General features: G+C 45.7%; 3 long non-coding RNA genes across 3 annotated transcripts in view; 2 read left to right on the plus strand and 1 right to left on the minus strand.

Moving 5' to 3' along the window:
- LOC103792383 (uncharacterized) overlaps positions 1 to 3,346 on the minus strand; it is a 39,775-nt gene extending 36,429 nt beyond the window's left edge. Inside the window, exon 1 of the long non-coding RNA XR_013534786.1 lies at positions 3,229 to 3,346. This is a non-coding gene — a long non-coding RNA (uncharacterized LOC103792383). The remainder of the gene's footprint in view (positions 1 to 3,228) is intronic.
- LOC144582325 (uncharacterized) lies at positions 2,697 to 3,396 on the plus strand. Its single transcript, XR_013534787.1, has 2 exons — positions 2,697 to 2,832; positions 3,169 to 3,396. It is a non-coding gene; the product is annotated as an uncharacterized LOC144582325 (long non-coding RNA).
- A 151-nt stretch (positions 3,397 to 3,547) lies between these two features.
- On the plus strand, positions 3,548 to 4,780 carry LOC144582326 (uncharacterized). The gene is made up of 2 exons (XR_013534788.1): positions 3,548 to 3,785; positions 4,157 to 4,780. It is a non-coding gene; the product is annotated as an uncharacterized LOC144582326 (long non-coding RNA).
- Positions 4,781 to 6,341: the final 1,561 nt, after the last annotated feature.

Raw genomic sequence — 6,341 nt, forward strand, 5'->3', positions numbered from 1 at the left:
AATTCTATAAAACAGTTTGTTGAAATTTTTCTAGAAATAGCATGAAACTACAGATCATGTTGGGGAAAACTGGCATTTTTATGATATTGATGCCTCCTGACCATGAATATATCTCTCCATCTGTGCTCTTTGACTTCTTTTAATGATTTTAATTTTCCCCACTAAGATCTTGCATGCCTTTCCTTTTTGAGAATTTATTCCTCATTACAGTGGATCCTTCAACAATGTGAGGGTTGGTGGTGCTGACCAGCCGTGCAGTCAAAAATCTGCATATAATTTTGACTCTTCCAAAACTTTACTAATAGCCTACTGTTGACCAGAAGTCTTACCAATAACATAAACAGTTGTTTAACATATACTTTATATTTTTATTTGTTATATACTGCACTCTTACAGTTAAGTAAGCTAGAAAAAAGAAAATGTTGGCCAGGTGCAGTGGCCCATGGTTGTAATTCCAGCACCTTGGGAGGCTGAGGCAGGAGAATTGCTTGAGACCAGGAGTTCAAGACCAGCCTCAGCAAAATAGCGAGACCCCATCTCTACAAAAATAAAAATAAAAAAGAAAATATATTTACTATTTATTAAATGGAAGTGGAGCATCGTAAAGATCTTCACCCTCATGTCTTCATGGTGAGTATGCTGAGGAGGAGGAAGGGGAGGAGGGGTTGGTCTCACTGTCTCAAGGGTGGCAGAGGCAGAAGAAAACCCATATACAAGTGGACCTGCACAGTTCAAGCCCATGTTGTTCAAAGGTCAACTGTACTGGAAGTTTGTTATATTTTATTAACTATTTAATCACATTTTTACTTTTTTGTTTTTATAGAAAATGCAATTGATTTATATATTTAGCCAACCACTGTGCCAAACTCTTAATTCTTATGTTTTAAATTATTTTTCTCTGTAGATAATTTATCATCTATGGATAATAAAAGTTTGCTTTCTTTCATTCCTGTTCTTCCAACTTTATTTTTGTTTTTTGGTCTGTTGTTAAATGCCCCCATCCCATGCTTAAGTAATAAGTAATCTCAATATTATATTCCATCTCATATAATAAAATTTGACTTCCTAAAAGGGCCTGCTTCTTTTTAATTCAATGTCAATACTGGAATTTCAGTTCTTAGCCTTGAAACACTGGTGAAAAAATTCTCAGCAAGATAAGGAAAAAAATGTTCTCCCCTGCTCCTAAAGCTGGGGAGAACAATAATTGAAAACTGTCATCATAAATTATTATTTCTAACAATTTTTCAAACCTCTAGACTTCAAATATTTTGGACAAGACCTGACAAAACGATCCTTAATGCTGTAAAACTTACATACTTTTGACAACTCATCTTTCTTAATAATTTAGTTCTCTGGTGATAATGTTTGAGTTTAAAATCTCTGCCTTCAAAAGGTAACGTGATTTGTGAATTTTCTCTGTCAAATCAGAAAAATCTCATCCCATACAGGCATAGGATAAAATGGCTCTACTGAACTTTTTTTTTTTTTTTTTTGAGAAGGAGTTTCGCTCTTGTTACCCAGGCTAGAGTGCAATGGCTTGATCTCGGCTCACCGCAACCTCCGCCTCCTGGGTTCAGGCAATTCTCCTGCCTCAGCCTCCTGAGTAGCTGGGATTACAGGCACGCGCCACCATGCCCAGCTAATTTTTTGTATTTTTAGTAGAGACGGGGTTTCCCATGTTGACCAGGATGGTCTCCATCTCCTGACCTCGTGATCCACCCGCCTTGGCCTCCCAAAGTGCTGGGATTACAGGCGTGAGCCACCATGCCCGGCTGAACTTTTTATCAAGGAGCCCGAGAGATGGTTGAATGGCTGAACCAAACAGGGAGTGGAGACTTGGGGAGGGTAATTCCTTGCTAGGCCTTAAAAGGAGCCCACAAGATGGAAAAGAAAAAAAAAAAGCCAAATAAGAAAAACCTCTAGGCCTCATTCGGAGCCTGCTTGATTCTGATCTTTCTTTAGCTGGCTCAAAACTTTGTTCTTAAAGAATTATTTTTACTCAAAATCAAGAACTATTAGAAAATAACAAAATTATGGAGTTTTATTTTGTTTTGATTTCCACCTCTCTCTCTCTACATATTATATATATATATATATATATATATATATATATATATATAAAACCTGCATGTGTGTGTACACACGCACACACACAAAAGCATATTTAACAGAAACAAAGTTTTCATGAAACTATAGTTACTCTGATTGCCTGTGATGCAGGCAAGTATTTTCAATTCTATTTTATTCTAAAAATAAAATAAAATGAAACGAAAACGAGATTAACCTGGCCAACACGGTAAAACCCTGTCTCTACAAAAAAATACAAAAATTATCCAGGTGTGGTGGCGCACACCTGTAGATCCAGCTCCTCAGGAGGCTGAAGCACGAAAATCGCTTGAACCTGGGAAGCGGAGGTTACAGTGAGCCGAGATCGCACCACTGCACTCCAGCCTGGGCAACAGAGCAAGTCCCTGTATCAAAAAAAGAAAAGAAAGAAAAGAAAAAAAAAATCCAATGTATCCCTACTTTGGCTCTCAGGGTCTTAGATGAGGTTTGGAGGTAGACTAGAGCCTTAGGAGCGCAGCCAGTGCTGTGGATTCCCACATCCACATGACCTGCGGTTTCAGCTTATTCCGTTAAGGGACAAATGACGTCCCTCATTTCTACCTACCAATGGGGAAGATGCAGGGCTGGTCAAGATTCTTATTTATCAAGTCAGTTGGAATGGGCTTAAGTAAGTTCTCAGACAAGGCTGTGGGGTCTGGAGGACCAGATATCCCGACCAAAAGCCCCCTTCCCACTCCTTCACTCGCCCACCGCAGAGATGCACAGGTAGGAGTGGGGAACTGAGGCTAGAAGCAGCAGCTGGGGCGGGATTAAGAGAAGAGAAACTATCCTACAGTTAAAGCTCGAGCTGTTACTCCTTCCCACTTATTCTGCGTCCCCTCTTCCCCCTCTCCTGCTTTCCTGGTCCAACCCTCTTATGCTCCTAACACTGGCACCTCCTTTTCTTCCAGCTGACAAGTAATTGTCGGCGTAGCAGCCCCCCTGGGGCACGGAGGGGCGGAAAGGTTAGAGGGAGCCAGGGCTAGAGTCCTGGACAGTGGCAGTCAGGTCGCGGGGCCACAGCAGTCACTCTGGGACTCTCTCTTCCGGGTGTTTCTCTAGCGCCGCGCGAGAGAAGACGGAGCCTGGGAGCTGGGACTGGAGGAGCAGGAAGTGCAGTACCTGAACCACGGCCTTGAGACCAGGAACACGCAGACCCGCCAGGGCCAAGTTTCTACTTCAACCAGCGCGAGGCCGCGACGACCAGGCGCCGACCATCTCAGGGAGCGGGGATCCCCCTAAAGGACTCGCGAGCGTGGGACTCCCCTAGGGGAGGTGGAGAATAACCCCAAGGGGCGTTAAGCAGGCGGGGCCTGCGGCGTCCCTCCCGCCTCCACGACGCCGAGCCCTGATTGACGTTCAGCAAGGTCAATCATGGCCTCAGCGTCTGAGGCGGGCGGAGCTGGAGCGCCCCGGGCACGCCCGCGGGGGCGGGTCCCACGTATGCAATGTGTCCGCGCGCCAGCCGTAGGGGCCTCACACCTGAGCGGTCCTCCTTGTTAGCACTTCCCGTCGCCCGCACTGAAAGGTCTGCACCCGGGCCTGGACAGAGGCAGACACTGGGACTCAGAATCCCCAGGGGAAGTGCCTAATGTGCAGAGTCCCGGAACGCCTGCCTGGAAGAAGAGTTCCGGCGGCTCCCCGAACACTTGGAGAAAACGCTCGGATGCGGTCGCATGGTGAAATTTGGGACGGTGATTGTGTCTTCCAGAAGGCGCCCAGCTGGGGTGGTGAAGGAGGGATACAGACCTCTAGATTCCCCTCTCGTTGGGGTGGGGTGGGACACAGCAGTGAGAGTAGTTCTTGTCCCTGATGCTCCTCCGGGGCCGGCCGGTGGAGGAGAGGGAAGGGGAGGGAAAAGGGTCTGCCCAGGCCCTCAGACCCTTTACTTTGTGAGAGATGTATGTATTCTGAGTGTCCCTGCTCTGGAGGAATCGTTAAAGAATCCATGTTCTTGGGGAGGGTCTCAGGAGAGCACTCCGGGTGATATTCTTATTCTTCCTATTTTCACCGTGTTTGTTTGGTTATAACTTGTTCCCTTTAACCCGAGGTGGCCTTGGTGTCCGGCAGTTGTCTTCTCTGCCAGGCACCACCCTCTGGGCTTCACGTCTTCATCCCTCAAGTCCGCTGCCTCTAAGCTGCTATTTGAACCTGGTCTGTTTCTACCTCTGCTGGACCAGAAGTTTGCATGATCACCCCCACCCCATCCTGCAAGACCACCGCTTCCAACCCAGCGTGCTCTCCTCTGAACCTCGAACCTGCTTGGAAATCTGAGTATTTCCTCTATGCCTAGTTGGACATCGATGTTTGGATTTCACATCTCCCAACTCTGTTGGGTATTATGTCGTTTCTCAGCTTGGTTACATGTGCCTCCATTGAGTAGACCGTATCTCCGGAATTTCTCCTAACCCTCGCTGTATACCCCCGCCCCCGCAATCTTCTCTCTTTTTTTTCTTCAAACTCCCCTTCCCCCACCACAAATGACTTTACCCCTGCGCCACCTCTTCTGGCCTGGAGCACTAAGGAGCCGTGCTACACCCAGTGCCAGAGGTGGAAGAGGAATGAAGTTTGAAATGTGGGGAATCAGAAGCTAATTAGTGGGAAATTCTTCCACTCACAGGTGTGAAGATGTGTGGAGACTGTCATAAATATATACTCAGTAATGTAGTGTATACAGTGATGACCATGTATTCATTTTTTATGGGAATCAACAATTCAGAATGATCAAAAATCCCTGTGTTTAGAGGACAAGAATATGTAGAAATGTCATACATTAGGAACACAACTGTGAGTGAAATCCCATGTTTTGCGCATCCCAACAGTCCCAAAGGGAGGTAGGTGTACAAGATTCAGACCTAATGTATCTGTCTATGCTCTAGCTGTGTGAGCTGTTACCTCAATCTTGATGAGGTTACTCTGGAAGTCTGGGCTCTTGATTTTTGCCTGTCACTGATCACCTGGCTACGGGAAAGAAGACCTAAATCCAGAACTTAAATATATGAACACCAGGTCTGTGGGCATTAGACCTCAGAAGTAGGTGGCTATTTGTTGGTCTCCTCTGGAGTGAGGCAGAGATCCTATGCCATATGCAACATAAAAGGCTGCCTGAGCCCCTCATCCTGAGGTGTAGAGTAAGGAGGGAGAGGTAGAGAGGGACTTTCTTCTCAGACCAGGGAAATCAGAAGCTATCAGATGCCTTCAGCAGGACCAGCGATCCAGTGCAAAGGATCGTAAGTCATCTCCCTGCTTCTCTGTAGTCACCACAGACATAATTGCTAGCCTACCCTTCCTTGGTACTCTGGTTAGTAGAGTGAAGTTGAGATAATATAGGTGAAAAAGCTGAGCAGAAAGGGAGTGAGGATACAGGGCCTCTTCAGTTTGCCTTATGGGTTTCTCATTCTAAATAGATGAGCACAATATTCTGGCACTGACACATTAGGGCCAGAGTTGGTGGCTCATAGATAGACAATAGAGAATGGAAGGAGTATGCCTCTCAGGCAGGCAAGTCTAGCCTGGTAGACAGAGGATATGGCTGAAAAGTCACTGCCTACAAGACCAGCGCATGCAAGCAAGTCCCTGTTGCTGCTTGAGTTAGAGGAGGTGAGGCAGGAGGCTGATGAACACTCACAGACTGGTGGTCAGTCTGAGAAGCAGTCAAAATGGAGAACTGCAAAATTAGCAGCACAGGTTTTCCAGGAGTCTCAGTGTCCAGTGTCAGGTCTACTAGGCATGGCCAGCCCCTGTGGTCTCAGCCTCAGTAGCCTGGTCTGGATGTGGATCATGGTCTGGATGTGGATGATCCCCTCTGCTTATTCACAGGGGCCTGAGAAGCTGAGCCAGAAACCTGGATGGTGACCAGAAAGTCACCCAGCCACCTGAGAAATGCTTCCCTTATATCCACGAGATCCCTGTGTGTAGAAGACATGAATCTATAGGAATATCACACACAGTGAGCAAACTCTTCTTACATTTACTAAACTCTCTTCTTAGATTTACTAAATTTTTCACCAGTGATTCAATGGAGGGAAACTAGGTCCTAGATTCCATTAAAAAAAAAAAATAACTCTTTGGGTGAGCATGTATGCATGGATAAATGGTACTATACAAAGTATGATTGGATAATCAAAGGAATATCTAACCCAAGTGTAAATAAGGAGTAAATTTGGAGTCAGAGGAAATTGGTCATAGTAGGAAAGTCACTGCTGTAAGAAAGATTTCTTGGAATGTGAATGTCT

The sequence above is a fragment of the Callithrix jacchus genome, chromosome 4 (genome assembly GCF_049354715.1).
Source record: "Callithrix jacchus isolate 240 chromosome 4, calJac240_pri, whole genome shotgun sequence".
Lineage (NCBI taxonomy): Eukaryota > Metazoa > Chordata > Mammalia > Primates > Cebidae > Callithrix > Callithrix jacchus.